The sequence below is a fragment of the Bufo gargarizans genome, chromosome 6, assembly GCF_014858855.1.
Source record: "Bufo gargarizans isolate SCDJY-AF-19 chromosome 6, ASM1485885v1, whole genome shotgun sequence".
In the NCBI taxonomy this organism is placed as follows: Eukaryota; Metazoa; Chordata; class Amphibia; order Anura; family Bufonidae; genus Bufo; species Bufo gargarizans.
In genome coordinates, this window is record NC_058085.1 from 340,824,387 (window position 1) to 340,840,500 (window position 16,114).

Below are 16,114 nucleotides of genomic sequence, written 5' to 3' on the forward strand. Positions count from 1 at the left end.
CCCCCCTGTCATTGATCACCCCCCTGTCAGGCTTCATTCAGACGTCCGCATGATTTTTACGGATCCATGGATCGGATCCGCAAAACACATGCGGACGTCTGAATGGAGCCTTACAGGGGGGTGATCAATGACAGGCGGGTGATCACCCATATAAACTCCATGATCACCCCCCCTGTCATTGATCACTCCCCTGTAAGGCTCCATTCAGACGTCCGCATGATTTTTACGGATCCATGGATCGGATCCGCAAAACACATGCGGACGTCTGAATGGAGCCTTACAGGGGGGTGATCAATGACAGGCGGGTGATCACCCATATACACTCCCTGATCACCCCCCTGTCATTGATCACCCCCCTGTAAGGCTCCATTCAGACGTCCGCATGTGTTTTGCGGATCCGATCCATGGATCCGTAAAAATCATACGGACGTCTGAATGGAGCCTTACAGGGGGGGTGATCACCCTGATCACCCCCTGTCATTGATAACCCCCCTGTAAGGCTCCATTCAGACGTCCGCATGTGTTTTGCGGATCCGATCCATGTATCCGTAAAAATCATACGGACGTCTGAATGGAGCCTTACAGGGGGGTGATCAATGACAGGGGGGTGATCACCCATATAGACTCCCTGATCACCCCCCTGTAAGGCTCCATTCAGACGTCCGCATGTGTTTTGCGGATCCGATCCATGGATCCGTAAAAATTATACGGACGTCTGAATGGAGCCTTACCAGGGGGGTGATCAATGACAGGGGGGTGATCCGGGAGTCTATATGGGTGATCACCCCCCTGTCATTGATCACCCCCCCCCCCCCTGTAAGGCTCCATTCAGACATTTTTTTGGCACAAGTTAGCGGAAATTTTTTGTTTGTTTTTGTTTTTTCTTACAAAGTCTCATATTCCACTAACTTGTGTCAAAAAATAAAATCTCACATGAACTCGCCATACCCCTCACGGAATCCAAATGCGTAAACATTTTTAGACATTTATATTCCAGACTTCTTCTCACGCTTTAGGGCCCCTAAAAAGCCAGGGCAGTATAAATACCCCACATGTGACCCCATTTCGGAAAGAAGACACCCCAAGGTATTCCGTGAGGAGCATGGCGAGTCCATGAAAGATTGAAATTTTTGTCCTAAGTTAGCGGAAAGTGAGACTTTGTGAGAAAAAAAAAAAAAAAAAAAAAAAAATCAATATCCGCTAACTTATGCAAAAAAATAAAAAAAATTCTAGGAACTCGCCAGGCCCCTCATTGAATACCTTGGGGTGTCTTCTTTCCAAAGTGGGGTCACATGTGGGGTATTTATACTGCCCTGGCTTTTTAGGGGCCCGAAAGTGTGAGAAGAAGTCTGGGATCCAAATGTCTAAAAATGCCCTCCTAAAAGGAATTTGGGCCGCTTTGCGCATCTAGGCTGCAAAAAAGTGTCACACATCTGGTATCGCCGTACTCAGGAGAAGTTGGGCAATGTGTTTTGGGGTGTCATTTTACATATACCCATGCTGGGTCAGAAAAATATCTTGGTCAAATGCCAACTTTGTATAAAAAAAATGGGAAAAGTTATCTTTTGCCAAGATATTTCTCTCACCCAGCATGGTTATATGTAAAATGACACCCCAAAACACATTCCCCAACTTCTCCTGAGTACGGCGATACCAGATGTGTGACACTTTTTTGCAGCCAAGGTGGGCAAAGGGGCACATATTCCAAAGTGCACCTTTCGTATTTCACCGGTCATTTTTTACACATTTCGATTGCAAAGTTCTTCTCACACATTTGGGCCCCTAAATTGCCAGGGCAGTATAACTACGCCACAAGTGACCCCATTTTGGAAAGAAGACACCCCAAGGTATTCCGTGAGGGGCATGGCGAGTTCCTAGAGTTTATTTTTTGTCGCAAGTTAGTGGAATATGAGACTTTGTAAGAAAAAAATAAAAATAAAAAATCATCATTTTCCGCTAAGGCTACTTTCACACTAGCGTTCGATCGGATCCGTTCTGAACGGATCCGATCATAATAATGCAGACGGAGGCTCCGTTCAGAACGGATCCGTCTGCATTATTTTAGCATATAACAGCTAAGTGTGAAAATAGCCTCGTACGGATCCGTCCAGACTTTCAATGTAAAGTCAATGGGGGACGGATCCGCCTGAAGATTGAGCCATATTGTGGCATCTTCAAACGGATCCGTCCCCATTGACTTACATTGTAAGTCTGGACGGATCCGCACGGCCAGGCGGACACCCGAACGCTGCAAGCAGCGTTCAGCTGTCCGCCTGTCCGTGCGGAGGCTGAACGCCGCCAGACTGATGCAGTCTGAGCGGATCCGCTCCATTCAGACTGCATCAGGGCTGGACGGCTGCGTTCGGGTCCGCTCGTGAGCCCCTTCAAACGGAGCTCACGAGCGGACCGACGAACGCTAGTGTGAAAGTAGCCTAACTTGTGACAAAAAATAAAAAGTTCTATGAACTCACTATGCCCATCAGCGAATACCTTAGGGTGTCTACTTTCCGAAATGGGGTCATTTGTGGGGGTTTTCTACTGTCTGGGCATTGTAGAACCTCAGGAAACATGATAGGTGCTCAGAAAGTCAGAGCTGCTTCAAAAAGCGGAAATTCACATTTTTGTACCATAGTTTGTAAACGCTATAACTTTTACCCAAACCATATTTTTTTTGCCCAAACATTTTTTTTTAATCAAAGACATGTAGAACTATAAATTTAGCGAAAAATTTATATATGGATGTCGTTTTTTTTGCAAAATTTTACAGCTGAAAGTGAAAAATGTCTTTTTTGCAAAAAAATCGTTACATTTCGATTAATAACAAAAAAAGTAAAAATGTCAGCAGCAATAAAATACCACCAAATGAAAGCTCTATTAGTGAGAAGAAAAGGAGGTAAAATTCATTTGGGTGGTAAGTTGCATGACCGAGCGATAAACGGTGAAAGTAGTGTAGTGCCGAAGTGTAAAAAGTGCTCTGGTCATGAAGGGGGTTTCAGCTAGCGGGGCTGAAGTGGTTAAAGAGCCCCTGCATTCTGGTTTATATAAGAGGGACCCCTAGGAAGAGGGCCACTCTGCTAAGACATTCACATGCCATGATAGGGCCTGCCTTCATGAGACAATCCAGGAAGAGGTATCCGGGGGCCGAATACTGATTGCAGGGGTCCTGTCCCTTAAGGGGACATGGCCCTCATGCCGTCTACATAGGGTAATCACAGCTTTGTCTAGGTCGCCTGAACTTACTCCTACTATTAGGCAAAAATACTTTCCACCCTTGGCCGACCCTGCTGCACACGTGCTCCATAACCAGTGCACTGGTTAGCAGAGGCCACGTGGGCAGCCACCCCCCACCCCGCGAGAGTGCTGACAGTATATGTATGGAGTCTTATCTACAGTGACCGGCCTGTCACAACACCACGCACATGTCTAAAGCCTTCAAATCCTCTTCCAGGACTGAGCATGTGCCAGGCAGCACCCATGATGGCCACAGCCGGACCCTGCCGACAGCACCTGTTACCTACCCCCTCTACCAGGCCCCCTATGATCACCAACCTACTGAAAACTACAACTCTCAACAACTGGCCCCCCATGGACCACAAAAGTAAACTATGGGCAGACGGTGACAGCAGGCCACAATAGTGAGCTGCCACCTTACATGACATCTCAGTGACTGTAGATGGGCAAGTGACCATCGCGGCCTTCTACTGGCTGCTCCACCGTAACCAGGTGTTGTGATCTGCACGACAGAGATGCAGCGGTGGCCATGCAAGGAACCAGAGGGACACGGGGACCAGGTGATGGTCCTACCACAGAGACCCCCACTGATCACAAGAAGCCTGTGTCCCAATTCCCCCCTCCCAAAGAGAACGGAGCGGCCAGTCGGGCACGTGCTAAGCATCTCCATTCATTTCTAAGGGAGTTTTAGGGATACCCAAGTACAGCACCCGGCTATAGCCAAAACTGCCATAGTGACTGACAGCAGCTGCCTGACACATACTAGCGGTAAGACATCAATGTCTCAGGCGGTAATACCTCTTTAAATAGGTTGTGTTGAGGTGGGCATTTTCAGCAAACCACCCACCTCTAAGGCAGACCTGCAAAAGGACCCCTACTTACCTGGGATGGCTCCCCGCTATGCTTCTCACTCTACCACTTTGACACCGCTGCAGCCAATCGCTGGCCTTAGCAGTGACCAGCTCCCCTTACGTCATGTCCTCTGTGGCCAAAAATGGTAGGTAACATCCTGGCATCGTAGCAGTGGCCGGTGAGCGAAGCAGCACCGGGAAGCAGGTGTGCCCAAGATTTGCACAACTACTACCCCAAATGTGGACAACCCCTTTAAGGCCTCATGGAAACAAACATTTTTTTTTTCCACCCACGTGCTTTCCTCATTTTTTGCACACAGGCCCATTACTTTCCAGGGGGCCCTGCACACATCTAAGAGAGAGGGGTCGGCGACCACAAGTCACCATGTCTGCAGATGTGATGGAGACCTCGCTGTCCATGGTGTTGAAACGTCAGGTAACATGCGGGACGTAGAAGGCGGTGTGCAGCATGTAGATGAACAGCTGGAGAGCCACAACTCCCACCATGCACTGACAGCTGCAGACTGGGAGTTGTAGTTCACAGGAGCACACTCCTACCATCCTCTCAGTATCAGCTCCTACTGTATACACCGCTACAGGCGAGCTCTGTCCCAGTGTGAATTCACCCCTGCGCGAACTATGCGGCTTCCCCACCCCCCAGGGAGACTTCCCGCTGACCTCAAGGCCCAGCAACGAACTTAGAAACCTTCTGGTTCCGCCCGCTTGCCGTACAAGAACCTCACGTAGAGGACGTGGTGACAGACCCAGAGCTCACACAAATTGGCGGGCTCCCTGCCACCTCATAACAGAGCAGCTTTCCTCCCGCCCTCGCCCGCCGACACTGACCTGAGCAGTCTAGAAAGCTTTACGATGCGGATCGCTCAGTCCATTAATAAGGAGAGAGCCCTAAGCCGCTGCCGCCGGGCTACACCGATCTCAGCAGCCCCGCTGTCCGTTACTAGCAATCGGCGCCTTCACGGAATCCACCACACGCATGCGCGTCGTCGGTGCCAAATGTTTGGCCGCAATCCCGCGCCTTGCCGAATCCTTCCGCCCGCTCGCTTTTTCCACCGGACAACTCGACCCTGGCGCGACGGTGCCTCGCGGAGCCGTCTCGGGATAAACGCCTGCTCTCTCCTCTAGCGCTAGCCGGCGTGACCGCGGTCGATAAGGTCCAACAGAGACGAAAGGGGGGCTTCTTTCCGGCGAACTATTTGACGCGGCGCAGGGATACCACGAATATGTATGAAGTTTAAAAAATGTTCGAAAAACAGCGCGAAGGTCGGTGATTGGGCAGGCTCGCCCCACGTGAGCGGAGGTGCGGCCAATCAGCTTCGTGGGTGGGCGTGCTCGAAGGAGGGGAGAAAAGGCGCGCAGTCTCCTCAAACAAAGACGCGGAGGGCTTCATTATGGCGGCAAAATAGCGTGTGTGAGGGGGAAAAAAACAAAAAAACAATACAAACGTTTCGCTGTGTTTCCCTTAAATCCTGAAATAGATTCATAACCGAAATACTCTAACTAAAAAACACTGTAGCGTCTTTAATCGCCCTGGTGTTTTTAGTGTGTATGGTGGACGATAGTCCCGTCTATAATGGGACCTCGTGCATCATTTACATCTGTAACGTACGTGCCGATGGTTTGATGTTAGAGCTCGGTCGTTTGTGACAGGAAAAAAGAGGGAAAGCGGAAGGCAGACATGTTTGTTGTGAGAGCCGCGCATGATAGGCTGTCTGATGGGAGACGGAGCAGGAATGGTGCAGCAACTGACTGCAAATAAACCACACGGACCATACATAAAACAATTCTGCAATAGAGTTGCAGTGTGTAAATAAATGTGGTGAGATGCTCAGGTACTTCAATACCAGTAAATGGAGATAGAGCTCATTCTGGGTTTTTTTTGGGTAGCAGATAAGCAAAAACAGCAATTCTCACATTTTTTTAAAATTGCATCAGGGATAACTATATAGGCTGGGTCGTTATGGATGCGGTGATACCAAATAAAAAAATGTGTGTTTTTAACTTAGATTTAAATTAAACGTAATTTAAAAAAACAAACACTAATTAGTCCCACAAGGGGACTTTGACATGCGAACCTCTAATCGCTTACATGATACACGGTACTCCTTGTAGTGCAGTGTATTATGCTATATCGCTATCACATACCTCCCAAATGTTTGGACTGTCGAAGAGGGACTCTTATGATTCACTGTGCAAGATCAATTTTTCCTGCCTATCTATACACTTCAGTAGTTTTCTTTTACACAATAGCGTAAAAATAGAAATGTCTAAAATCCAAATTGCATCCAAGTAATGAAATAATATACGAGGTGTGCTCCCTAATATACAGAGAGGAACCAGACAATTTTTGGATCAATATTGTGAATGTAGTAATACAAATCTATACCTCAGATCAAAAAGGGGGACATAGGAGCAAAGAGGGACTTGGGTCAAAACTTGGCTCCACGGTTATTTTGCATGGTAATGTCTGATGGAGGAAGCCCCCTCTATCTGAAACCACTTAGATGCTGCAGTCGCTATTGACAATGTCATCTAAGGGGTTATACGACCAGGATCGGTGCTCCTGCAGATCTACACCATTTGAGCAGGAGCCTGCCTGCCATGAGAGAGTCTGTTCTTGTAATGGCCGTCACACGGCCATTTTTAGAGCCAATTGAAATCAATGGAACGCAAAAAACGCAATGTAAATGGAAAAAATAAAAAACTTGTGTGCATGAGGCCTAAGGCATCTTCTTTGACCTTTCTTTTGATCCATCAGAGGAACAGAAAAATGAAATCCGTTACGATCAGTTAGTGTCCCCTCCATCATGTATCTACTATTTTGGGTGGAAGAATACTTTTTTTTTACCGGACTGTGCAGCATACAAGAAAGAAGTGTGCTGCATTTTAGTTTCCTTTTTTTTCTAACATATACGTCAAACAGAGGCTTAAAACGTGATGTGATCCGTCTTTTAAAAATAAATTTCACCTCTTCTGACGGATTGGAATTGAATGCTAAACGCTGACGTGAACGAGCCCTTGCTTTTTAAAATTATGAAAATAATGAAAAGCACAGCAGTCGTTCTTGTTAGCGAAAGCAGGAGATTACCAGAGACAGATTTTACTAACAAATCTGCAGGTGCTCACGAAATTGTGTCTATGAGATCAAAAGGCAAGTGCTCTGCGGCATGAAACTAGGAGATAAAAAAGGAGTCCTCAGTAGCTGATATGTTTTAAAGGAAATCTGTCACCAACCTACCAGCATGTTTTTAAAGAGCAGGAGGAGCTGAGCAGATTGATATATAATTTTGGGGTAACATGTTCAGTATAACTTTTTATTTATTAATGGAAATCTCTGTCGATTCTAGGCTTAGGAGTCCAGGGCGCGGAGTGACTCAATGATTAACAGTATTCCCTATATGAGCATGCATATGAGATGGGAGTCTGAGGTAGGCAGCAGCAGGGGGACAGGCAGCATTGAAACCGTCACTCAGGATAGGTCATCAATATCAGATTAGCAGGGTCTGACTCCCGGAACCCCTGCAGAACAACTGTTTGAAGAGAACGCCTGTAAGCACGCTGCATTCTTTTTACTGTTTACCTGCTCGCCATCGACACTGGAGCGGTGAGCAGGTGTGATTACAGCACCTTCTCACTTGAATGGGACAGAGTGTACTGTATTTTTTGGACTATAAGACGCCCTTTTTTTATCCCAAAAGTGAGGGAAAAGTGGTAGTGCATCTTGTAGTCTGAATGCTAATGACTGCTTCCATTATGGAACAAATCATCAGTAGTGATAGCCTTGCGGTTCGCCTGGCGGTCGGTAAGCGGCGAACTTTCTGCGTTTGCGATCTGCCGAACATGCGAACATATGGCGATGTCCGCGCGCGCCATATTCTTTTGCATTGCGCCAAACCTTGACCAATGACACATCCATCAGGTGGGACAGGACAGCCAATTAAGACGTTTCAGCACATGGACACCCCCCCAACCCTATAACAGAACCCGATCTGGCAGCCATTTTACATTATGTGTTTTGCAAGTGTAGGGAGAGGTTGCATTTTGGAGCAGGGACAGGCTGTTAGCAACTTAGGATCACCAAACTCTAGCTAATAGGGTCACAAAAGTCCTTTTAAGGACTGCTAACTGTGCTATCGATAGGTGTGATACACAGAGGGGTGTGATATACTTATACTTTCTAACATAGAAAGTATATTATAGTGCATTTGTATGCTTCCAGTAAATACTGATTGAGGGCTGCGATCTATCAGCTTCCACAAAATAGTGAATGAGGTTTTCCATATACCTGCGTCCACAAAATTACTGCTTGAGGGTGATATACCAGCTTCAACTAACAACTGATTGAGGCCTGCCATATATCATCTTCCACAAATACTGCTCTTCTCTAGAAATTTTGGCACAGGGTCATATTGCAAATGACAGGCAGAGGAAGAGACAGGCAAATCCGCAGGGGTGGTAGGGGTCGGGCAGGTGCACCAGGCTGGAGCCTAAGTGGGAAGTTGGAGAAGGTGCGTCCGAGTATGTCAAAGGACGCACCAGAGTTGGTTGAGTGGCTCACTCAGCCTTCCGCTTCTGCACCCTCCTCATCCTCTGTATCTGCACCCTCCTCACTCTCTGCTGTTGGCACACCCAAAGACACCACCACCATAGCCCCTACACTCGAGTCAGAGGATATATTTCCCATCCATTCCCTGACCTTACCGATGCGCAGCCATTCTTGGCATCGGATCAGGAAGAGGAGGTAGCAACGGCCTCCACCCAGCAGTCTGACAACAGTACCCAGATCAGCCCAAGGCAGGTGGTCTCCGCTGTTGCTGCCTACTCCGATATCTCTAATGTCAGTGGTGGTGAAGGTGACGATGATGACATGTCGAGGAAAAGGAGGGGAGTTCAGAGGGAGAGACAGAGCAGCAGATAAGGAGGAGAAGCCGGCAGAACTGGCAGTGCACAGGAGGCAAAAAGCAGACTGCAAATGTATCTGGAGCGAGCCATCCACCATGCACAGTCACATCTTGCGCTCCCAGAACGCCGTTACATAGCTCCGCAGTGTGGGCTTTTTTTTTAATGTGTCAGCTGCTGACAGTGTTGCCATCTGCAGCCTGTGCTGTCAACGCATAAGTCGCGGTAAGCCCAACACTCACCTAGGGACGACTGCCTTAAGAAGGCACCTGGCCTTCCATCACCGAGCCCAGTGGAAGCAACGCCGTCAGAACCCACAAAGCCGCACCCAACGTCCTGCTTCTTCTCTGCTCTCCTCCCATTTGTCCTCCACTCTACCTTCCACCGTGCTGTCATCGCGTTCATCTGGCAAAAGGCAAGCTTCCGTGGCCCAAATGTTCAAGCGTAAAAAAATGATGATGCCGGATAATCCTCTTGCCCAATGGCTGACCACTGGCTTGTCGGAACTGCTTGCCCGCCAACTGCTGCCATATAAATTGGTGGAAAATTTGTGGCCACAGGAAATATTTTTTCCAGAAGGGCATCCCTGAACTATATGGCCATGTTCAGCGGCAAGTTAATATATCTATGGCACATGTCGGTGCCAAGATACATCTGACCACAGACACATGGTCTAGCAAACACTGGAAGGGAAGGTACATAACTTTTACTGCCCACTGTGTGAACCTTCTGACGGCCATCAAGCATGTAACCCGTGACACCCGTGTGGATTTAGTGTTACCGCCAAGGATTGCACGCAGGCCGGCCTCTTCTCCTCTTTCTACTCCATCCTCTGTCTCCTCCTCGGCTGACTCTTTTTCACTGCTACCCCCTCTTCCGCTGCACCCCCCAAGCACCCCAGAACCTGATCGACGTGCCAGGTGAGACGTTGCCATGCTGTGCTGCGGCTGTTGTGCCTGGAAGCCCCGAGCCACACCGGTCCTGCACTGCTTTCAGCTCTGCGGTCACAGGCCAATCAGTGGCTAACCCCGCTCAATTTGACAGTTGGTAAAGTGCTGTGCGACAATCTGCTGAGTGCGCTGAAACAGGGCAAAATGACACGTGCCGTGCATGGCACACGTCCTGAACTTAGTCGTGCAGCGATTCGTTGCCAAATACCCCGGGGTCCAGGATGTCTTGCGGCAGGCCAGGAAAATCTCTGGCCATTTTAGAAGATCTTACACGGCTATGGCCCGTCAGATGTCTGATTTTGTGACTGCCCGACGCGCTCGAACTGCACCTTGTATATGCTTTATAGGCTGCTCCAGCAGAAACGTACAGTTAACGACTACCTGTACGAACTCTGTGGCAGGACAGGTTCTAGGGAGCTTGGTTTCTTTTCACCGCGCCAGTGGCTGCTCATGCGCAACGCATGCAAACTTTGCGGCCATTTGATGAGATCACCAAATTGGTCAGTCGCAGCGAGGGCGCCATCAGTGACATTGTACCTTACGCCTTCTTTCTGGAGCGTGAATTGCGTCGTGTCATTGATCAAGCGGTCGAGGAGCAGGAGCTGGAAGATGAGGAAGTCGCAATACTGAATGAATTCCCAGGGGGGGGCTACTCCATCTGAGACAAATCAGCAGGAGTCTGAAGAGGAGTTAGAGGAGGTTGGTGACTGGGGGGAGGAGGAGGAGCAAGAAGAGCAGGCTTTAAACTTTTCGGGGATTCCTGGTGTTGTCCGTGGCTGGGGGGAGGAGACTGAGGATGAAATTCTCCTGGGCGATGAGCAGGGGCCAGGGCACTCCACCGCTTCCAATTTAGTGCAAATGGGGGCTTTCATGCTCCAGTGTTTGAAGAGGGACCCCCGTATAAAAAGCATAAATGTCAAGGACCAGTACTGGGTGGCAACGTACTTAGACCCCCGGTACAAACACAAAATGGCGGACATGTTACCAGCATCACAAAAGGGTGCCAGAATGCAGCATTTCCAGGCCTTGCTGCGAGAGATGTTGCATTCTGTAGGAATTTCCACCCACTGCGAAACAGGTGCGGGTACCAATCCTACCGCGCCTGCAAAAAGAGGGCGGTTTGAAGATGTGTTGGTCACTTCAGATATGAGATCATTCTTGCAGCCAACCTATCGACAGCCACCATCAGGATCCAGCCTCAGTGAACGCCTAGACCAACAGGTGTCCGACTACATCGTGTTAACGGCCGATGTGGACGCTCTGAGAAGCGAGGAACCCCTTGACTACTGGGTGTGCAGGCTTGACCTGTGGCTAGAGCTGGCACAATTTGCCATGGAACTGTTGGCTTGCCCCTCGTCGAGTGTCCAGTCCGAAAGGACGTTTAGCGCAGCAGGGTGGATCGTGACTGATAAGCGCACCCGCCTAGCTCACGACAGTGTGGACTACCTAACATTTTTAAAAATTTATGAGGCATGGATCGCGGAGGAATTCACCACCTGTGATGACCACGTGTAATTGAATTTTCTCATGCCAGCCCACACATATCCGCCACCACTCAGAACAAAGAATGGTCCTTGCCTTATGTATATAAAGCGGCATAAAAGGCCTTTTGTACTTCCAGACACAGAATCCAAAGTTCTTTGCTGTCAGGTGAATGCCTATTGCCTAATTTTTGGGGCCTGTACTGGCCGACAGTTACATATTTATCCTGTGACCGCCTAATGTACGTTCAGCCACAGAATCCAAAGTTTTTTGCTGTCAGGTGAACGCCTATTGGCTAATTTTTGGGACCTGTACTGGCCGACAGTTACATTTTTTAATCTCTAGCCACATAATCACACCCTTGTCTCATTCCTCTGCCTCTTATTATGGTGGCATATGAACCGCAATTACCATAAGGATATTCTAATGTCACGGGGTCATGTGACTGTGACCCCCACCCTGTACTGTGCGCCTCACCCTGTACGGTGCCCCCTTATACCTTGCATTGTGCCCTCTTACCACACCCTGTGCAGTGCCCCTAGTCGTTCCCTGTACTGTGCCCTCAATACTGTGTCAGAAATACACCTTACAAAGACGTATTTCTATATAATAAATGACCACCTAATTGTATTATTATTTGGGGGGTAGGGCTAATATCTTTATATTATATATATTCTAATGTGTTATACTTTGCCCTGTATTTCCCAGTAGAAAATGATCCTTGGGAAACACAGTCCTCATCCCTGACCAGGTAGTGCTCTGCCTCCCCTTTCCGGCATGCTGCTCTGCTGCATAAAAATGGCCCCTGATTAAAATATATATTTTTTGTGGGAATTTTTGGCAATGACCCCCTCTGGTATATCACTGTCCATGTTGTGGACTGCAAATATGATCTGAAGGTTTTTCAGGTTCGCCTGCCATTAAAGTGAATGGGGCCCGCCGCGAACTCGTGGTTCGCGAACATTTGATTGCGAATCGTCCCAGCCGATGTTTGTCCATCACTAGTCATCAGCATGCAGGAGGTGTGGGGAGCGGTGAGGGAAGCGCTGTGCTGACTGTACTCACCCTCCCTGGTTCTCTTTCAGGTGCCTCTCTCTGCACTGTGTCCTGATTGTGTATAGTGTTAGGACGCAGGCTGACGTAGGCGTTGGACGTTAGGTCACAGTGCAGCGCGGGGCAGAAGACCAGGGAACGGTGAGTAAGTGGCAGTGTGGTCCGGAGCAAGTAAGGTAAGTTTATTTTATTTTTTTAACGTCTGATCTGAGGCTGATGGGCTCTGATCTGAGGTTATGGGGTATGATCTGAGGCTGATGACATCTGATCTGATACTATGGGGTTTGAGCTGAGTCCAATGGGATCTGAGCTGATTGGGTTCTGATCTGAGGCTGATGGGGGTCTGATCTGAGGTTATGGGGTTTGATCTGAGGCTGATGGGGTCTGATCTGAGCTGATGGGGGTCGGATCTTAGGCTGAAGGGGGTCTGATCTGAGGCTGATAGGGATCTGATTTGAGGGTGATGGGCTCTTATCTGAGGCTATGGGGTTTTATCTGAGGCTAATGGGGTTTGATCTGAGTCTATGGGGTTTGATCTAAGGCTTATAGGGTCTGCTCTGAGGCTGATGGGAGTCTGATCTGAGGCTAATGGGGGTCTGATCTGAGGCTGATGGGGGTCTAATCTGAGGCTGATGTGGGTCTGATCTGAGACTGATGGAGCTTGGATTTGGGGGTCTAATGAAGATTGGGAGTCTGATCTGAGTTCTGATGAAAAATATACATGTCAAAGTGGATGGGGCTATCAAATTGGAGCATATTACATCTTTTTTATCATCCTCTTATAGGCAGAAATGGCTCAAATTGTTGTGGGCAATTAAGTCAGCTTATGTGTGTGGTGTTTTGTGTAAAAAGTCGCATTTAGGAAAAGAAAAACCAACTTTGTTGTGGGGACAAGTGATAGGTAAGTATTAAAACAGAATGCATTTATTTTTATCTACGGTAATATAAATGAGCTAAACAGCAGGGTTTTGTCAGTAAATTGACATTCAACCAAAACAATAACAAAAACATCCCGAGTATGAGACAAAGGCCTCATGCACACGACCGTAGTGTGTTTTGCGGTCCGCAAATCGCGGATCCGCAAAACACGGATGGCATCTGTGCGCGTTCCGCAATTTGCGGAACGGCACGGACAGCCTTTTAATATAAATGCCTATTCTTGTCCGCAAACGTTATATTTTTTTAGCAGGGCCACGGAACGGAGCAACGGATGCGGACAGCACTCCGTGTGCTGTCCGCATCTTTTGCGGCCCCATTGAAGTGAATGGGTCCGCATCCGAGCTGCCAAAACGGCGGCTCAGATGCGGACCAAAACAACGGCCGTATGCATGAGGCCAAAAGATGCAATTTACCACAGCAAATTTTGCAAATATGCTTCAAAAGTTCCAAAAATGTTTCAAGTCACAAGTGCAGTCTGGCAGGGTTGACTGAAATGGCGCATTTCAATTTAAGAAAGTCGCATTTTAGTGCAATTGGCGTTAAAATGTTGCAAATCGTGAGAAATAAGCGGATATTCAAGTGTATATTTTAAAAGTCAAATTTTTTAAGTGGCGAGCGCCTTTTGATATATGAAGTGAAACAAATCACCACTTTTCATTTGTAATGTTAGTATTTTCTTGGCACAAATTAAGCCATTATTGCTAAATGTCCTCCATTGGATGTGATGCTGGATCAAAAATTTGGTTGTCATTTGCTTTTGTCAGTTGTGGATTACCAGGTACGTTTTATTTTTCTCTGTGCTTAACCATCGTGTGCCTTTTCTAATACATTTTCTTAATTTTTTGTCTGCAGTCTCAAAGAGTGGTGCACAATGTTGTTCAACCAGTTTTCTATTCATCACAGGATTAAAATTTCAGCCACAATATTTTTTATGTCCTGCAGTGGAATGTATTACAAAATATTTTGATGCAAAATACCTGCTTGAGATTCATGCTACTTCTCCAGGTCCCGGAATGCCCTTTTTTCTTCTCTTTATGTAATGTTTGTTTTGACTGTTTAGAAACAGTAACATTTGCACTTCATTCTGAGTTCTCTTCTATTGCCCAAAGTAGTGTCAGCGGGGGCTACACTTCTATCGGAATGATAAAACTCACCGAAAAATCTACTTTACAATCTGTATTTGCCGGATTCTGTAATGCTTAAAGTGAACTTTAAAGGGGTTATTTTTATTATTAGTTAGTTTTTTATTATTTCATCTTGCCCCCCTTGATGAGTATTACAACTGTTGCACTGAAGATTATTAAAATTTCCCTACAGGGCCAGTACTGCCATCCCCGGTCTAATTAGGTTGCGGGCATTTCCGGGATCACGTGCTGCACATTGAGCACGTGATTTTAGCCAAGTTACAACCCACAATGTATGTCGGTTGCACCTGAGCAGTCAGGCAGCCTTGGGCCGCCTCGCCTGCAGCTGAAAGCAGCGTTTATTATGGGTTGTAACTGGGCTAGGATCATATGCACAATGTACGGCGTGTCATCCCAGAAGTGTCCGCAACTTAATTAAACTGGGGAGTGCATCGCTTGCCCGGTAGGGAAATTGTAATCATTAATGCAACAGTTGTAATTCAGGGGGGCAAGATGAAATAAAATAAAATAAAAAAAGATCTCGGATAACCCCGTTAAAACTCCATCCAAAATCTTGCAAAGAATGAATCCATTATGCATATAACTGATCCTGGTGAATCCCATAATCTAAAGGTTTATTCACAAATTGCAGTTATGTCTAGTTTTTTTAATGGGTCCAAAATAGCAGCAAAACGTAACAGTTTGCTGTGCTTTAGAAGACTGCAGCCTAGCATTTATTAAAGAGGTTATCCCATGAATCAGAAAATACAGGTCCTTCTAAAAAATTAGCATATTGTGATAAAGTTCATTATTTTCTGTAATGTACTGATAAACATTAGACTTTCATATATTTTAGATTCATTACACACCAACTGAAGTAGTTCAAGCCTTTTATTGTTTTAATATTGATGATTTTGGCATACAGCTCATGAAAACCCAAAATTCCTATCTAAAAAAATTAGCATATCATGAAAAGGTTCTCTAAACGAGCTATTAACCTAATCATCTAAATCAACTAATTAACTCTAAACACCTGCAAAAGATTCCTGAGGCTTTTAAAAACTCCCAGCCTGGTTCATTACTCAAAACCGCAATCATGGGTAAGACTGCCGACCTGACTGCTGTCCAGAAGGCCATCATTGACACCCTCAAGCAAGAGGGTAAGACACAGAAAGAAATTTCTGAACGAATAGGCTGTTCCCAGAGTGCTGTATCAAGGCACCTCAGTGGGAAGTCTGTGGGAAGGAAAAAGTGTGGCAGAAAACGCTGCACAACGAGAAGAGGTGACCGGACCCTGAGGAAGATTGTGGAGAAGGACCGATTCCAGACCTTGGGGGACCTGCGGAAGCAGTGGACTGAGTCTGGAGTAGAAACATCCAGAGCCACCGTGTACAGGCGTGTGCAGGAAATGGGCTACAGGTGCCGCATTCCCCAGGTCAAGCCACTTTTGAACCAGAAACAGCGGCAGAAGCGCCTGACTTGGGCTACAGAGAAGCAGCACTGGACTGTTGCATGTCATTCGGAAATCAAGGTGCCAGAGTCTGGAGGAAGACTGGGGAGAGGGAAA

The 16,114-nt window shown here is 47.2% G+C and overlaps 1 protein-coding gene across 7 annotated transcripts in view; it reads right to left on the reverse strand.

The window, feature by feature from the left end:
• Positions 1 to 5,157, reverse strand: part of LOC122942392 (serine/arginine repetitive matrix protein 2-like) — a 35,259-nt gene extending 30,102 nt beyond the window's left edge. For 4 of the 7 annotated variants that reach the window (XM_044299984.1, XM_044299987.1, XM_044299986.1 and 1 more), the window contains exon 1: positions 4,929 to 5,157. The gene's annotated coding sequence lies outside the window, so the exon portion shown is untranslated. The remainder of the gene's footprint in view (positions 1 to 4,928) is intronic. The other 3 variants (XM_044299988.1, XM_044299989.1, XM_044299990.1) reach the window with 2 other exon arrangements.
• Between the last annotated feature and the right edge of the window lie 10,957 nt (positions 5,158 to 16,114).